At 44.5% G+C, this 15,275-nt stretch overlaps 1 protein-coding gene across 4 annotated transcripts in view; it reads left to right on the forward strand.

Moving 5' to 3' along the window:
- Positions 1 to 8,856: 8,856 nt before the first annotated feature.
- The window catches only part of ZNF541 (zinc finger protein 541), a 30,992-nt gene continuing 24,573 nt past the window's right edge, over positions 8,857 to 15,275 (forward strand). Inside the window, exons 1-2 of one of the 4 annotated variants that reach the window (XM_056796241.1) lie at positions 8,857 to 8,927; positions 10,100 to 10,267. The gene's annotated coding sequence lies outside the window, so the exon portion shown is untranslated. Of the gene's footprint in view, positions 8,928 to 9,039; positions 10,268 to 15,275 lie in introns of those variants that run through there. The other 3 variants (XM_056796240.1, XM_056796242.1, XM_007491954.2) reach the window with 3 other exon arrangements.

The raw sequence follows: 15,275 nt of genomic DNA on the forward strand, positions 1-15,275 counted from the left end.
TGTGTTCAACATTTTTTTTTTTGCATATAGGAAATATATGTTCCATCCCTGGTTCATACTGTCTAGCGAGTATCTATCTACTTATCCAGGACATGAGCTACGTCCTGGGTTTCCAACGTGGCATAAAGGATGAAACAGAGTCCAAGGAAAAAGTCCGAGGTCCTCCTCCCCACGAGTCAGACTTCCCTAGCCTCCTCCAGGACTGAAACTTGTTCTTCAAGTTTGTAGGTCCAATGAGAAGGCCATCCTAGGGGACAAATGCTCTGGCCCCTTGGGCTTATCAGTAGTATTAATTTTCAGACTTGAAAAAACAAAAACAAAACCTTTCATTGGATCTTAGCACCCTCCTTGAGCACAGGAATCCACTCTTGATAAATATGCCTAAAAAAAGGGCTGATTTGTTGATGTTGTTGTTGTTGGGGAATTGAAAGTATGTTTTGGTGAATTTGCAGTTACTGGAGCAGCTTCATGATGAGCTCATTTCTTAGATTAAGGCACCATTTGTCTTGATGTGTCACCATTTGTCTTGATGTGTCATCTTCTGAAGGTCTTTCTGAGGGATTGGTCTTGTACCTTACAGTAATTCTTATGGAATGAGTACATAGGTGCTATGATATCTGGGGCTAGAGACTGATTCACAGCTTACATTGATTTAGAAAACATTTTATCTGTTGTGAATTGATCCAACCATCCTGGATGGCAATTTGGAACTATGCCCAAAGGACAATAAAAGACTGTCTGCCCTTTGATCCAGCCATAGCACTGCTGGGTTTGTACCCCCAAAGAGATAAAAAGAAAAAAGACATGTACAAGAATATTCATAGCTGTGCTCTATGTGGTGGCAAAAAATGAGGGGATGCCCTTCAATTGGGGAATGACTGAACAAATTGTGGTATATGATGCTGATGGAATACTATTGTGCTCAAAGGAATAATGAACTGGAGGGATTCCATGTGAACTGGAAGGACCTCCAGAAAGTGATGCAGAGTGAAAGGAGCAGAACCAGGAAAACATTGTACACAGAGACTGATACACTGTGGTACAATCCAATGTAATGGACTTCTCTACTAGCAGCAATCCAATGACCCAGGATAATTCTGAGGGACTTATGAGAAAAATGCTATCCATATCCAGAGGAAGAACTGTGGGAGTAGAAACACAAAAGAAAAACAACTGCTTGATCACATGGGTTGATGGGGGTATGATTGGGGATGTAGCCTCTAAATGATCACCCTAGTGCAAATGTCAATAATATGGAAATAAATCTTGATCAATGACACATATAAAACCTAGGGGAATTATGTGTCAGCTACAGGAGGAGGGTTGGGGAGGGCAGGGAAAGAACATGAATCTTGTAACTGTAGAAAAATATTCTAAATTAATTAATTAAATAAAATTTCCAAAACTTAAAAAAATTAAAATAAAATACCCTTTTTACTGGGGAAAAAAGGAAACATTTTATCTGAAAAACTTGGGGAAAGGGGTGTTGGAGTTTGGTGGACTGCAAAATCCAACTAAGTTAACAAGGAGATATGGCAGGCAAAAACCTCATATAATCTTAGGTTGCATACATATTAATACCCCAGACTGGAGAGATGTACTTTGCTCTGGTGCTATTGATAAACTGGAGAACACTGGGAGGAGAAGCCTTAAGATTATTATCCCAGGTGAAGACTGGTTGGAGAAGCTAGATCTTTAACTTAGAGAATACTCAAAAGTAATATTATAGCTGTCTTTGAGTATTTGAGAACAGCTGTTCTTTTGAAGAGATTTCTTCTGGTCCCACAGGATAGATGTAATAAATGCAAAGGGGTGAATTTAGATTTGATGTCAGGAAAAAGCTCCTAACAATTAGAGCTATCCAAGGCTGCTTTGGGAGGTAGTAAACTCTTTTTCTTTGGAGATCTTCAAGTTATGGCTACATCATCACCTTTTGGAGCACAGGTGTCAAACACAGACTTTTTTTTTTAAACCCTTATCTTCCTGAGTATTGGTTGTAAGGCAGGAGAGTGGTAAGGGGTAGGCAAAGGGGGTTTTAAATAATTTGCCCAGGGTCCCAAGCTAAGAAGTGTCTGAAATCTCATCTCTAGGTTTGGCTCTCAATCCACGGAGTCACACAGTGGCTCCTAGACACAATCTTTAGAGTGAACCAGATTAAAATGTAATTAGGAAATATTTAACAACAACAACAAAAGAATATTACACAGATAATGTTAATTTGTGGTTTCCTAAATCAATATATAATCCACAAGGATCTTTTTTTCAGGTAGGAGTTGGACTAGATGACCCAGGTGTTCCTTTTTGTTTTTTAAAGAAAAAGTTTTCATTTATTTAGGAGGAAAAAAACATGTAGGAAAATAAACTAAAAATAAAATCCCCAAATCACCCAAACAAATAACATTTCTATATTTCTAATAGCCCGATTTAAGAAAAGAATGATCGGACCAACCCACCATTATCAGTCTGTCCTTTGAAGTCAGTTTTTCAATCAGTTTTTGGAGTGGAGCAATTTCTCTTCTATCAATTAAGTTGAACTCCTCCAAAAAGGGGGGAAAAAAAGTGCTCTGTGATTCTATGAAGGAAGGAAGAGAGGGTAGAAGTGAAGGAAATTACAGCTACAAGGGATAGTGGATTCAGGCAATCTGTGTCTGACCATCTTTTTCTTTTTTGAGACTGGTTCTTTGTATCTAACCCAGGCTGAGAAGTACAGTGGTTACTCATGAAGGATCCCAATATTGATCTCTACAGGAGCTTGGGCCCAGGCTAATTCATATCTCCTTGGGCGGTTTAGTAGTCTCCAACTCCTCAGACACATCATATTAATGTAGACTTCTATCTGATTTAGTAGAGATTACTACAATTTAGAACTCTTAGATGTAAAAGGTCTGCTTTAGACTCTGAAAGGTGGGATTAAAGGCTCAGATGAAAACTTTTGTAGAAGAGGAAACTCAGGCCCTGAGAAACATGTTTAAATTCACACAGCATATTAGAGATAGAGTCACACAACCCAGGTTCCCTGATTCCCAGTTCAACATAGCTGCCCCTTGAACTGAGGCTGAGAGGATAAGTGCCTTGCACAAAATCCTTCGGTTAGGAAATGGATCATTGGGGGTCAACATTCTGGTCTAAGACTCCAAGACAAGAACCTAAACCCTGAGGCCCACCTGGAATCATCTTTCCTCTGAATTCCCCTAGCACTAATTGCATATCTTATTTAGTATATAGCAATATCACCCTATATTGTTGGTTATATTTATATTTTTCTATATGCATGTTTATATGAGGGGAATTAGCACATGTGTAGAGTGCCTCTGATGAGGTCACCTCACTTGTGGAGGCTTGGGAACTTCCATGAGAGATGGGATGATGTTTAAGAGAAATGCCTTGGAGAAATGGTAGAGTATGCAGACATTCTGTAACTGGTTTGAGATTGTTGACCTCATGGTGAATAGGTTTTTTTAAAATTTAATTTAATTTTTCATTTTTCCACCATGATTCTTGTCTCTCTCCTCCCTTCCCTTCTCCTTCCCAGAGTTGACAAGCAATTTCACAGGGTTATACATATTATCACTTAAAACCTATTTTCATTTTATTAATTTTTGTGATAATCTTTTAAAATAAAAAACATATACCCACCTAAAGTGAAAAATCCTATTTGTTCTGGATTTCTATTCCCAGTTATTTCTCTCAATGTGGATAGCGTTCTTTCTCATAAATCCCTCAGACTTGTCACTGCATTGCTATTAGTAGCAAAGTTTATTACATTTGATTATCTCTCAATGTTTCAGTTACTGTGTACATACAATGTTCTCCTGGTTCTACTTATTTCACTCTGCATCAGTTCATAGAGGTCTTCCCAGCTCTTTCCGAAATCATCCTGTTCATCAATCCTTACAGTACAATAGTATTCCATCACCATCATATACCACAATTTGTTCAGCCATTCCCCAATCGAGGGACACTCCCTCATTTTCCAGTTTTTGGCCACCACAAAAAGCATGGCTATAAATATTTTTTGTAGAAATAGATCTTCCCTTTAAAAAAAAAATCTCTTTGGGATACAAACCTAGTAGTAGTATTGCTGGATCAAAGGACATGCATTCTTTTAAAGCCCTTTGGACATAATAAGAGGTTCTTTGATGGGCTGTGGGAGCCTTCTAAAAGGACTAGTGAACAGAGGCTTGGCCCTTTTCCTTAAAGTTTCCATCTTGGTACTGCTCTTGGGCTCCTTTGCTAATGATGTCTGGTGAGAGACAATGCAGCAAAGTGGGGAAGAGATCTTTGGGTCCTTTCAACTTAGGCTGAAATGTGGTCTTGTGAAGTGGGTCTTGATTCTTGATCTCCATTTTCTTTTTAATTCTAGGTGAATGGTTTAGAGGCTCTGACCTTGTTTTTCTACAAGTCAAGAGAGCAAGCATGTGGCCAGGCAAGTATGTATTTTGCAGCCATCTCTGCACTGATGCCCCAAGGGGTGACATTTGAGACTCACCATATGGGTGTCTGAGAGAGGAGGACTCATCCAACAACAGTCATGCTGCCTTCGGCTATGAATATGATGGGACCAATGCTGTGCAGCAGGGAACAAAGTTTGTGCCTTCTCTCCCTAAAGACCAAAGTGAGGTTAAGGGGAGTATGTCTCTGAGGTATGGGAGGGAATTGTTTGTACTTTTGTTATAGTATCTTCCAAGGAAATATCCCAGGTAAAAGACTAATTGAAGTTAAGTGGTTAAATAGAACTATGGAGCTTGTATGTCACTGGTACCTAAGAGTGGGGAAAACACAATTGGTGGAGGGTTGAGTCAATGACAGTAGAGAACAGATATCCTCAAACCCCTCAGGGAACCTCTAGACACAATTTGCTGGTCTATTTCCAGAAACATTTGATGATGTCTGTTCAAGTCAGACCTATTCTTCAAGTCCAGATCACACTTTCTTCATGAAGACTTCTCAAGTTCACTTAAATCTTGGTGACTGATCTCTCCCTCCCCAGAGTTTTCATAGCATTTAAGAGTTTATGCTACTCCTTTGGCACTTACATTACCCTGTACAGTTATTTATTTTTTAAACTCTTAACTTCTGTTTGTAACAGTTAAAATTTAGGAATATGGGGAGACTGAGGCAGGTAGAAATTAATTTCTTTCTGCAAGTAGTATTATATTTTATGAGGCTTATTAAAGTTAAGGATTAAAGAACATACAGGATAAGAAAAAACACGTGCCTAGGCCAGAGGCCTAGACAAGACCTCACCTACATTATGGAAAGAGCCACGTCTGCCCCAAAACAGAAGACCAAGAGGAAATCGCTCAAAAGCCCTTGCAAATCAGCTTAAATACCTTCTCAATCTCGCCCACCTCAGAATTCTGTGAGATTACAAAGCATTTTGGGGAAGTGGAGCAAGGGCTTGTGGGGATTGAAGTCCAGAGTTCAAATCTCAATTTTACATGTTTTAGAATCAATACTGTGTATTGATTCTAAGGTTCTAAGGCAGAAGAGCAATAAGGGCTGGCAATGAGGTTTAAGTGACTTGCCCAGGGTCACACATCTAGGAAGTGTCTGAGTCCAGATCTGAACCTAGTACCTCTTGTCTCTAGGTCTGGCTCTCAATCCACTGAGCCACCCAGCTTCCCCCACCCTGTAAAGTTATTTTAAAATGTTTTTTTCTATCAGTTTTCACATTACCTCTATTTCTCCACTGTAACTGCTCTCCCTTCTCCCAGAGGGTCATGCTACTATAGACAAGTTATCTTTTCCTAGGTGTAAGCCTTCCACCCCTTCCTTTTTCCCTATTCAAATGCTACCCTTCAAGTCCTAGCTCAAATGTTACATCCTCTGTAACACTTTGCAGTGAACTTTTCCTTCCTTGAATTCCTGCAGAAAGTGAGCCTTACCTTTCTTTTGACATCTAACAGTATAGATTTGCTTTCTCTCCCCACTAGACTGTTAAATCCTTGAGGGCAAGGGATCATTTCTTATCTTTGTGCTTTTCAAATTGACTAGCATAGGGCCTGGCCCATAGAAAGTGCTTAACAAATAAATATTGGACAAGAGTTTATAATGTATTGTCTTGTCTCCCTAATTAGGTTGAGGCAGGGACTGTATCTTATTTTATCTTTATATCCCCAACCTAGCCTGGCACTCTTGCACACAGAAGACATTCTGTACATGTTTGTTGAATGTTAAATCTTATCTCCCTAGCCTGGGACATTGTAAACTGTAAGGGAAAAGCCTGAATTCACTTTTTTGTATTTCCAATTTACTACTAGAGGGCCATGGTAAAAGGTGGTCAGTAAATGCTGATTATTGGTACCTTAAGGGCAGAGATTTGTCCTTTATTGAGAGCTTATTCCAACACATTTGCTGAGTAAATGCAATACAAAATGATATGGTACATGCATAGGGTACCACATACAGTTCTGAGGGGACATGGTAGATAGCTCAATATATATGTTTCCATTTTCTCTTTATCTTTACCACTAAATGTTTTCTGAGCCTGGGAAATGGTATTCTGTTTCTGGGTACTTGGCTAAACAGTAATTGAGGAAGACCCTCTTTGGGTGTCCAGACTCATCAAGTTCCAATAACATCTTGCCAGCTCTTCAAGAAAATTCTATCTAGGGGTGGGGGGTGTAGCCAAGATTTCTCTTTGGTTAATAAGAAGGGCTGTAGTTATTTCTGTCACCCACCCCACTGCTTCAATTCATTCAAGCAACAGTCTGAGAGCCTCCGGACAAGGTACAGTAGGGGAGATAAAAATGTATAAGACAGTTCCTGTTCTACCCCTCCAGCTTACAATTTAGTACAGGAGATAAGACAGACACAAATAAATACAAGATAAGGCAAAATAAAATAAGTGCTGAGAGGTAGGATGATATTACTTGAAAGTTCCTGAGCAGGAAGAAATCCTACTACTTTTTCTCCTAATAGTAAATATTTTTGACTGACCCCACGACTTTCCATTTTTAGCAGCAACCCCTCCCCCCAACATTTTTTACCTTCTCTTTACCTTTTTGCAGAAGTGAAGGGATGTTATCAAAATTGTAGGACATTGTTGGTTGGCTTTGCTGAACCTTTTTTTTTTCCTTCTTAAAATCTTTGTTAAAGGCAGGAGAATAGGAAGAGATATTTTTGAGAATGAAGGAGATACAAACACAATATTTCAATACAAATAAGATTGTGTTGTATTGATGTTTTTACATGGCCATTACTTCCCACAGACTTTCTCTTCCATGTGTCTCCTCCAACCCCCTACCGCACAACAAAATATGGTTTAGCAAAACAAATCACAATGGTCATATCTGACCAAACTATATGACCCATTCTGTACCTGTGGCCCACCACCTCTGCTTAGAAGAAGCAGCCCTGCTTTTAGTCCACTAAAATTGCTATATGTCACTCAAGAGTTCTGAGGCAAAGACTTTTGAGGTTTTATTTGGAGTAAAAAAAATTCTTTTTTTGGGGGGGACATCAGGTATTATCCTATAAAACTCAACCAGTTTTATTGTCTTTTCTTTTCCTCTTGCAACTGGGTTCACAAGGAGCCCACAGCCAAACAGTGTTTACAGAAATGCTGGCTCTACTTTCCAAGGGCAAGTCTACAGTTCCGAAACAGTTTTCAGGGATTCCTATTTCAATTAATACCCTCAGGTTAAAATGACAATGCTTAGTTTGCATTTAGATTTGAGGCTATCTTGTTAATAGCCTGTAGGAGTTTGTATCCAGTCATTCTTTAGCCCCAAGGCAATGATGTTGTCAAATACCCCTCCCCAGCAAGACTGGGATTTCCCAGATAGTAGGTAATAGGGGCCGGATCTTTTCTTGCCTCACTTAGAAGACACCCCTGGCACACAGCAGGACAATTGGTAGGGAAATGTTTGTTAGTAAGGATCACAGATCTAGTGCCAAAAATGACCTCAGGGGACGACCTGGCCCAAGGCCCTTTCATGTGATAGATGAAAAAACAGGTCCAGAGAGGGCAAGGGGCTTGTGCAAGGTCATAGTCACGGCCATAAGGGTCCTTGGAGGCCAGCTAATTCAATTTACGCAATAGGGAACTGAGGCCAGGAGAGGCTGAGGCCACGCTGGTGGGAAGCAGCAGAGATGGGACATCTTCCTGGGGAGTCTTCCCGCCCCACACCCTCGGCCTATCCTCGCCTCCACAGTCCAGACCCTCAGGAGGCTTCTCCTTCAGGCCGCGCCCCTCGCCCCCGAATCCCGCACAAAATGGCGCCCAACGGTTTCCCCGCCTGCCCGTTGCCCCGCCCCCACTCTTGCAGGTGGGCGGCATGGGCCTTCACGTGACCATTAGGCCATCTCTTTCCTCCGCCCATCTCCGCCCCGGCAGGACGCCGCGGCCCCTATCACGTGATTCCCTACCGCACTTCTCTGCCCTGCCTTACAGGAGTGGGGCACTGGGATCAGTCACATGACCACACTCCTCGCTCCTTCCCTCGCCCGCCTGAGACTTGGGGGAGTCACGTGATATCACCACAAACTCAGCCTCGCCCCTCCAGCACGCGAGAGGGCGGCAGCGGGCTGCCGTCACGTGACCACCCACCCTTGGCAGAGTTCAAACTCCTCCTCTTCCCGCCAGGCCCCGCCCCCTCACGCAGCCCCGCCCACCTCCGTCTCTTCGCGCGGGAATCCGGGTAGGAACCGAATGCGAAGAGACTGCGAGGCGCGCGCGCGCGCACGGGCGCAGGGCAGGGACCGGCGCCCGGAGGCGACGCACGGCAGCGCGCGCAGCGCAGCACGCACGCACGCACGCAGCGCGCGCCGGGCCCGGGCGGGCCGGGCCGGGGAGGGAGGGAGGGAGCGAGAGGCGGTGTGCGCGCGCAGCCTGGAGGGAGAGAGAGGCAGGCAGGCGGGCAGGCAGGCGGGCGAGCGCCAGGCACGAAGCGCGAGGCGGGCGCGCGAGCCCCCGGGGGCGGGTAAAACCCGGTTGCTGCTGCTGCTCCTGCCCCCGCCCCCGCCCCCCTCCCCCTTCCCTCTCCCCCGACTTCTCCCCCCCCAGACCTCCTCAGACCCGCCCCCTCCCCCCCAACCTCCTCAGGCCGGCCCCCCTCCCTCAGGCGGCCCTGCCCTCGCCCCTGCACCCCCAGGCCTTGCAATCGCCCCCCCCCGCCCCCGCCCCGCCCCCGCCGAGCACCCCCTCCCAGCAAAAACCCCTTCTGCCCCGCCGGCCCCCCCGCCGAGCATCCCCTCCCCCACCAGTCCCCAAACCGAGCATCCCCTCCCCCACCCACGGAGCCCCCCGCCGAGCATCTCCACCCCACGAATGCCCCCTTCCCGCACTCCTTCGTTCCCTGTTTAGCGCCCCCTTCTAGCAAATGCCCGCTTCTCTTTGCCCGCCATTTAGCAAAATCTTCCCGCATTCAATGCGCCTCCTCTCCCGCCCAGACCGCCCTGGTTTAGCATCCCCACCAGCATTTGCCCGGACCCGAACCCCCCTCCCCTTTTAGCATCCCTTCCTAGCAGATGCCTCCTCTTCCCCCAACCTTCTTAGCATTCCCTCCCAGCAAATGTCCCTTCTCACCGGGGGGCTCTCCGATTTAATCTCCCTACCGTCTTTTTCCCCATAATTATCCTTTTTAGCACCCTCTCCCAGCAAAAAAATTCTCACCCGGTTCTTCCCCTTCCCCCCCAAGTTTTCCCCCACTTAGCATCGGCTCTGGCAAAAGACTTTCTCAGGTCATAGGTCCTCCCCCCTCTCTAACCTCCCCCAGCAAAATCCTTTTCCTGCCCTCCCCCCAACTCCTTGCAATAATCCCTTTTCTCATAGGACCTCTCACTTCCCATAGCTCAGATCCATAGTTTTCAGCAAAAGCCTCCCTCCAAGGAAATCTCTCTTTCCACCTAAGTCACCCTTGTTTTAGCAAATATCCCTTCCTACCCAGGTTCCCCCCACCCCAGCAAAAATTCCATCTCCAATCCCAATACAAATTCTTTCTTAATTAAGTCTCCCCTTCAGCAAAACCCCTTTTGCTTATATCCCCCTTCCCACTGAAAAGCCTCCAAAACCCCTGTTGAATATCCCACCAAGTTGCCCCTTTCCCCTTAATCTTGACCATTCCCTCCCCTTCCTTCCACCGCCTGCTTTCAGGACCAGAAGGAAAAGCTGTTGAGCAGGCAAAAGAAATTGGATTTGTGTCTGAAATTGGCACCCAGCACCCTGGAGGAAAGCCCCTGATGGTCGGCCTGTCTGCCTTCTGAGCCCCCTCCCAAGGGCGCCTAAAACTGACCCCCAAGAGCCTTGGCTTGGCTCTTACTGGTGAGTGCCCTTCCACCTAGGATCATAGACTTGGAGCTGGCAAGGTCCTTAGAGATCATTGGATCTGCCCTCCACAGGAGGTTTTTGTGACTTTCTAAAGGTCACATAGCTTGTAAGTAAGTGGCAGAGTTCGGATCCCCTAACTCCAGATTGACTCCCCCCCCCCCCCCAATTCTACTTAAAAAGCCTTTTAGAAGGTGGTTCAGGTGCTGCCTCAATCTTTCCCTTGTCAAACAGACCTGCAATTGCAGGTTATAGAATGTGAACTCCTTGAGAGTGAGGGTTGTTTTTATCCTGGTCTCTACTATATGTAGCACAGTGTCCTCCACGTCTAGGTCCATAATAAACGGACTGTTTAATTGGATTGCACTTTCCTGCAGCCCCCAGCCTTCTCATCTAATGGACCATTTTCCTCTCGGAGGTTTTTCCTTTCAATAAATTTGAATGGGAAATCCTCTGTGTGCCCTGACTACATAGAGGGGAGGCTCAGGGAACTCCTGGATTAGTCAGGTGCAAAAAAGAGCACAGTACTAGACTACAGAGTGAGTGTCTCACAAAATGTGGGGCTTGGGGCTCTTAAGTACTGTCAGGAAGGGGGGAAAAAGGTTTTTTTGATGCTTGAACAGCAGGGAGAGGAAGCCTAGTATTTGCAAATTGGATAACAGCTGACTTTGTATACCAGCTTCAAGGTTTGCAAAACACTTTACATAAATAGAGAATGGGGGGAAGGGGGTGCTTTGAAGGAAAGTCCAGAAAAACCCCTAGATCACTCCAGAGAAAGGTGCTATTACTATTCCCGTTTTATGGACGAGGAATCTGAGGTTAAACAACTTACTCCAGATCAGTGACTAGAAAGAATGAAGCAGAATTTGGTCCCAGGGGTTCTTGACTCCAAATTCTACTGTTACTTAGCCTCTCTGATTTGGTTTTGGGACTCCCTAAGACTATCCTGGCCGGTCCAGCCTCGAAATTTTAAAGTTAAAGGAACCGATGGAAAGAGACCGTAAATGATGAGAGCAGAATTAGTTCTCAGATCTTGTGACTCCTCAAATACCGTGATCTAGCAAACTAAAGGTTTTCTTCAATAGATAGGTTAGAAATTAATTAAATAAAAATTTAAAAATAGGTTAATGTTTAATTTCTGGGGAAGTTGAGAAATGTTTACAGTTCTCTCCCATACCTTGGTCCATATTATTGCTTTCACTTCCCCACTTACTATTTTTCCAGCCTTTTGCCCCTCTATTTAAAAAAAAGTGCAATTGAAAAACCTAAAAAGTTTTATGAGCAGTAGAAAGAAATCATTTAGATAGAAATTGCACTCTAGAATTTTTCCATTTTTCCACCTTATTGTTGAAATCCTTCCAGCATCATACCTGGAAGGGGGTTGTTTCCCTTGCCACCATGCATTCCCAGTCCTTGCCATTCTTGTCTACGTTTTCCTAAAAAAAAACAAAAACCCAGAAAAGAAAATGATCTTTGTTTCCAATGAGTAATGTTTGGAAATGACCAAATAAAATAATAAAAAAAAACAACAACAAAAACCCAGCCCTATCAAAGACATATTGTAGTGGAGACCTCCCTTGTTTTGAGCAAGTCCACTTGCTGATTCTCATGCTCTTCCTGTCATATATGCCCCTTTAATGCCTCTTAGGTCATCCTTTGGTGAGGTGGGTAGCTTAAGGATACAGGCAGAAAAGTATGGGTGGATGATGCTTTAGGTCAAAATAGAGAATGGGGGGAAGGGGGTGCTTTGAAGGAAAGTCCAGAAGATTTAGACTTTCTGGAGGCTGCCAGCACTTTCATTTTACTGGTGACCACAATGCCTAGAGAGAATGTGAGACTTGCCTAAAGGCTCAGAGCTAGCCAAATCCATTGCTCCTTTCACCAGTTTCCAGACGAGTCTGATCCTTGCCCCCACTCCTGTTTTCTACCACCCTGACCTGACTCCAGCCCCATCTTCCTCTGCCACTGATCGAGCAGTCAGTCCATAGAGCAGTCAAGGCCATTTAAAAGAAAAGAAAAGAAGTCAGAACGTTTGACACCTTAATAAAACTTAATTCTTTAAACAATCCCATCAATTGAAATATGAGTGCCCTCTCCTGGAAAGGAGGCGTTTGAGAACTGGGGAGAGCTTTTGTGTAACCTTTCAAGACGGTTGGGAGGAAAATGCTTTGTGCGTGCCCTGAATATGTAATAGGCATTCCACAATTTTTATTAAGTGTCTGCGGTGCATAAAACTGGGGAAGATGGGAAATTTAGCAGAGATCTTTCAGTCTTTCTCCTTCAGAGCTTGTATCTGGGAAGGGGAACAAGACACAAGCACCCAGAAAACTAACACTGGGAGTGCATCTGAGGCAAAAGACAAAAGAAAAGTCCCCAGGAAGGCTCTGTGGAGACTTCATGGAAGAAGGGGATGTTGGAGCTGGGCTTTTCCTAAAAGTTGGGCAGAATTTTGCCAGGCAGAAGGGCAGGGGGCACCATTGCCAGTATATTCAGCCGTCTTAGCAAAGAGAGGCAGAAGAGAAGGTGGCACATTGTTGGGGGGCTGGAGTGGAGGGGTCAATTTGGCCCGGGGACTGGGGGGGCGGTGGTGAAAGGGAGGGAGGGAAGGAGGGATGGATGGCACACGCCAGGAAAGATGCCTGGTGGTAGTACAAAGTGAATGCCACAAGGTGGTGCCAGAGGAGGCAACATGAGGCACCTTCAAGCATCTTCAATGAATGGGACTCGTGGGTGTAGGGGTGTGGTGTGTCTAATAGAAAAGTTTGTGTGCAGGAGGAGGGAGTGGCAGGTGGCTGGGCCTAAGTCTAAATTTGGCAACCCATCAAATCTCATGATTCTAGTACAGAGAGTGGCAAGAGTTTGGGACTTGGAGTCAAAGGATACTAGGGTTCGAATCCCATTCTGGATATTTAACTTGGATGAACCTTAGTTTCTTCTGTAAAATGGGGATGGCAGTACATGGATTTTGTCTTATCTCTTGGAAGGGATCTTTGAGTTTGCCATCTTGTCCAAACCCCTGGTTTTACTGATAAGGAAATTGGGGATAAGAGGAAGGAATTCATTTTCCCCAAGTCACATAGGTGCCTGCTAGGTGCTGAAGTGCCTGGAATTAGAAAGACTAGAGTTCAGATCTAGCCTGGGTGACTCTGGGCAAATCACTTACAATCCCTGTCTCCCTTTCTTCATCTGTGAAATGGGGCTTCTAATAATGTCAAATGAAATCATATTTATAAAGCGTCCAACGTAAATGCTAGTATTGATGTGGCTGTAAATATTAGGGAACCTGGACCTTCTGCTTCTGGCCTTTCCATTTACAGCACACAGCCTTCTCTCATACTCATGAACTACTGGAATAGAATTTCACTGAGAGCTTATAAAATAATGATGCTCAGGCCCTAAAGAAAAAGATGGGAGATGCTTCCTTCTACTCATTTACAGACATGGGAAGACACAGGGGTGTGGAAAGCTATTTGAGGGAATTTTTTTTGGATATATTGATGGGTTGTGCTGATTTTTCCTCCCTTCAATTTCTCCTTTTTTCCTTAAAATAGAAATAGACTTTGTTAAGTGGGGTGGGTGTCTGGGGGTGGGTACAGTGGGGAATTTAGGTGATGTCAAATGTAAAAAAGTCTCTAACTAAGTGTCAGGTCAGGCAGCATTATTAAGTACCAACTCTGAGCAGGCTATTGTGCTAGATGTTAGGGATAAAAAGACAAATGGAAAAATAGAGCTCCTGCCTTCAAAGATCCTAACTCTTCAGTGAGATAACATAGAAATAGGTGAGAAAGGCAAGAGACCCTGGAGGGAGCAGACTTTAGGATTTACACACCAGTGGAGCCTTCCAGGAACCCAGAGATTCTAAAAAATGGAGCTAAGGAGGAGAGAGTGTCTGCTAGGAATGTGAGGTGAGGCGCTCAGATCAGGGAATGGCCCATTTGGCCAGAATTAAGGAGAGGCTTGAAGAGGGAGAATTGATGAAATAAGTATGAAAAGATGGGTTTAAGCGTGTTTGTGAAGGAAGGGCTTTAAACTGAGAAGTTCATATTTTATCCTAGAGGGGACAGGGAGCCACAGGAAATTCCTCAGCAGGGAAATTCCTGAGAGACACATGGTCAGACCTATGCTTCAGAAACATTATTTGGGCATCTGTTTTGAAAGATAGTTTAGAAGTGGAGGCTGGGGCATGTGAATTTTAGTTAGAAGGTCATTGCAGTTGTCCTGGTGAGAGGCGGTGAGGGCCCGAATTAGGGTGATGGCCTTATTATATCTACCTGGAGGGAAGGGGATGAATGTAAGAGACGTTGTGGAATGAGAAAGTAGCAAGACCTGCTACTACGATGAGGTGAGAGAGGGAAAATGGTTCCAGTCTGGGTGCTTGGACTGAAGGGCATCTCCACATACAGAGAGGGTACGTGTACCTTTTTAGGGTAAGGGGAGACTCGAGAGAGAGCTCTCTTTTGCACATGTTAAACTGGAGTTACCTGCTGCACAGATATCCAGGGGCAGGTGATGTAAGACTTGGATGTGCTTAGAAGAGAAATGAGGATATCCAGATGTGGCAGTCATGTCCCTCAGGTGGCATTAAACTTGTGTGAGCTCAGGGGGAGGAAGTTACCAGCAAGGGCTCCAGGACAGCCTTTCTTCCAAGGCTAATGCCAGTGTCCTTTTATCCAAGCTCCAGCTTCAGCCCATTTCTTTTTTGTTTTTCATTTTTTAATTAATATTTTTTGTTTTTTACATATTCTGGTTTTCCCCAGTATCCCTTCTTGTCCTCTTCCCTGATAGCCATTCCATATAGCAAATAGTATATTTTTAAAACCCTTTCCTTCTGTCTTAGTATCAATTCTAAGACAGAAGAACAGGCAGTGGGGTGAGGGGGGTTGTTAAATGACTTGCCCACAGTCACCCAGCTAGGAAGTATCAGAGGCCAGATATGAGCCCAAGTCCTCCTGACTCCAGGCCTGGGACTCTATCTATTATGCTATCAGCTGCCCCCAGATAGTAT

This window comes from Monodelphis domestica, chromosome 4, assembly GCF_027887165.1.
Source record: "Monodelphis domestica isolate mMonDom1 chromosome 4, mMonDom1.pri, whole genome shotgun sequence".
Lineage (NCBI taxonomy): Eukaryota > Metazoa > Chordata > Mammalia > Didelphimorphia > Didelphidae > Monodelphis > Monodelphis domestica.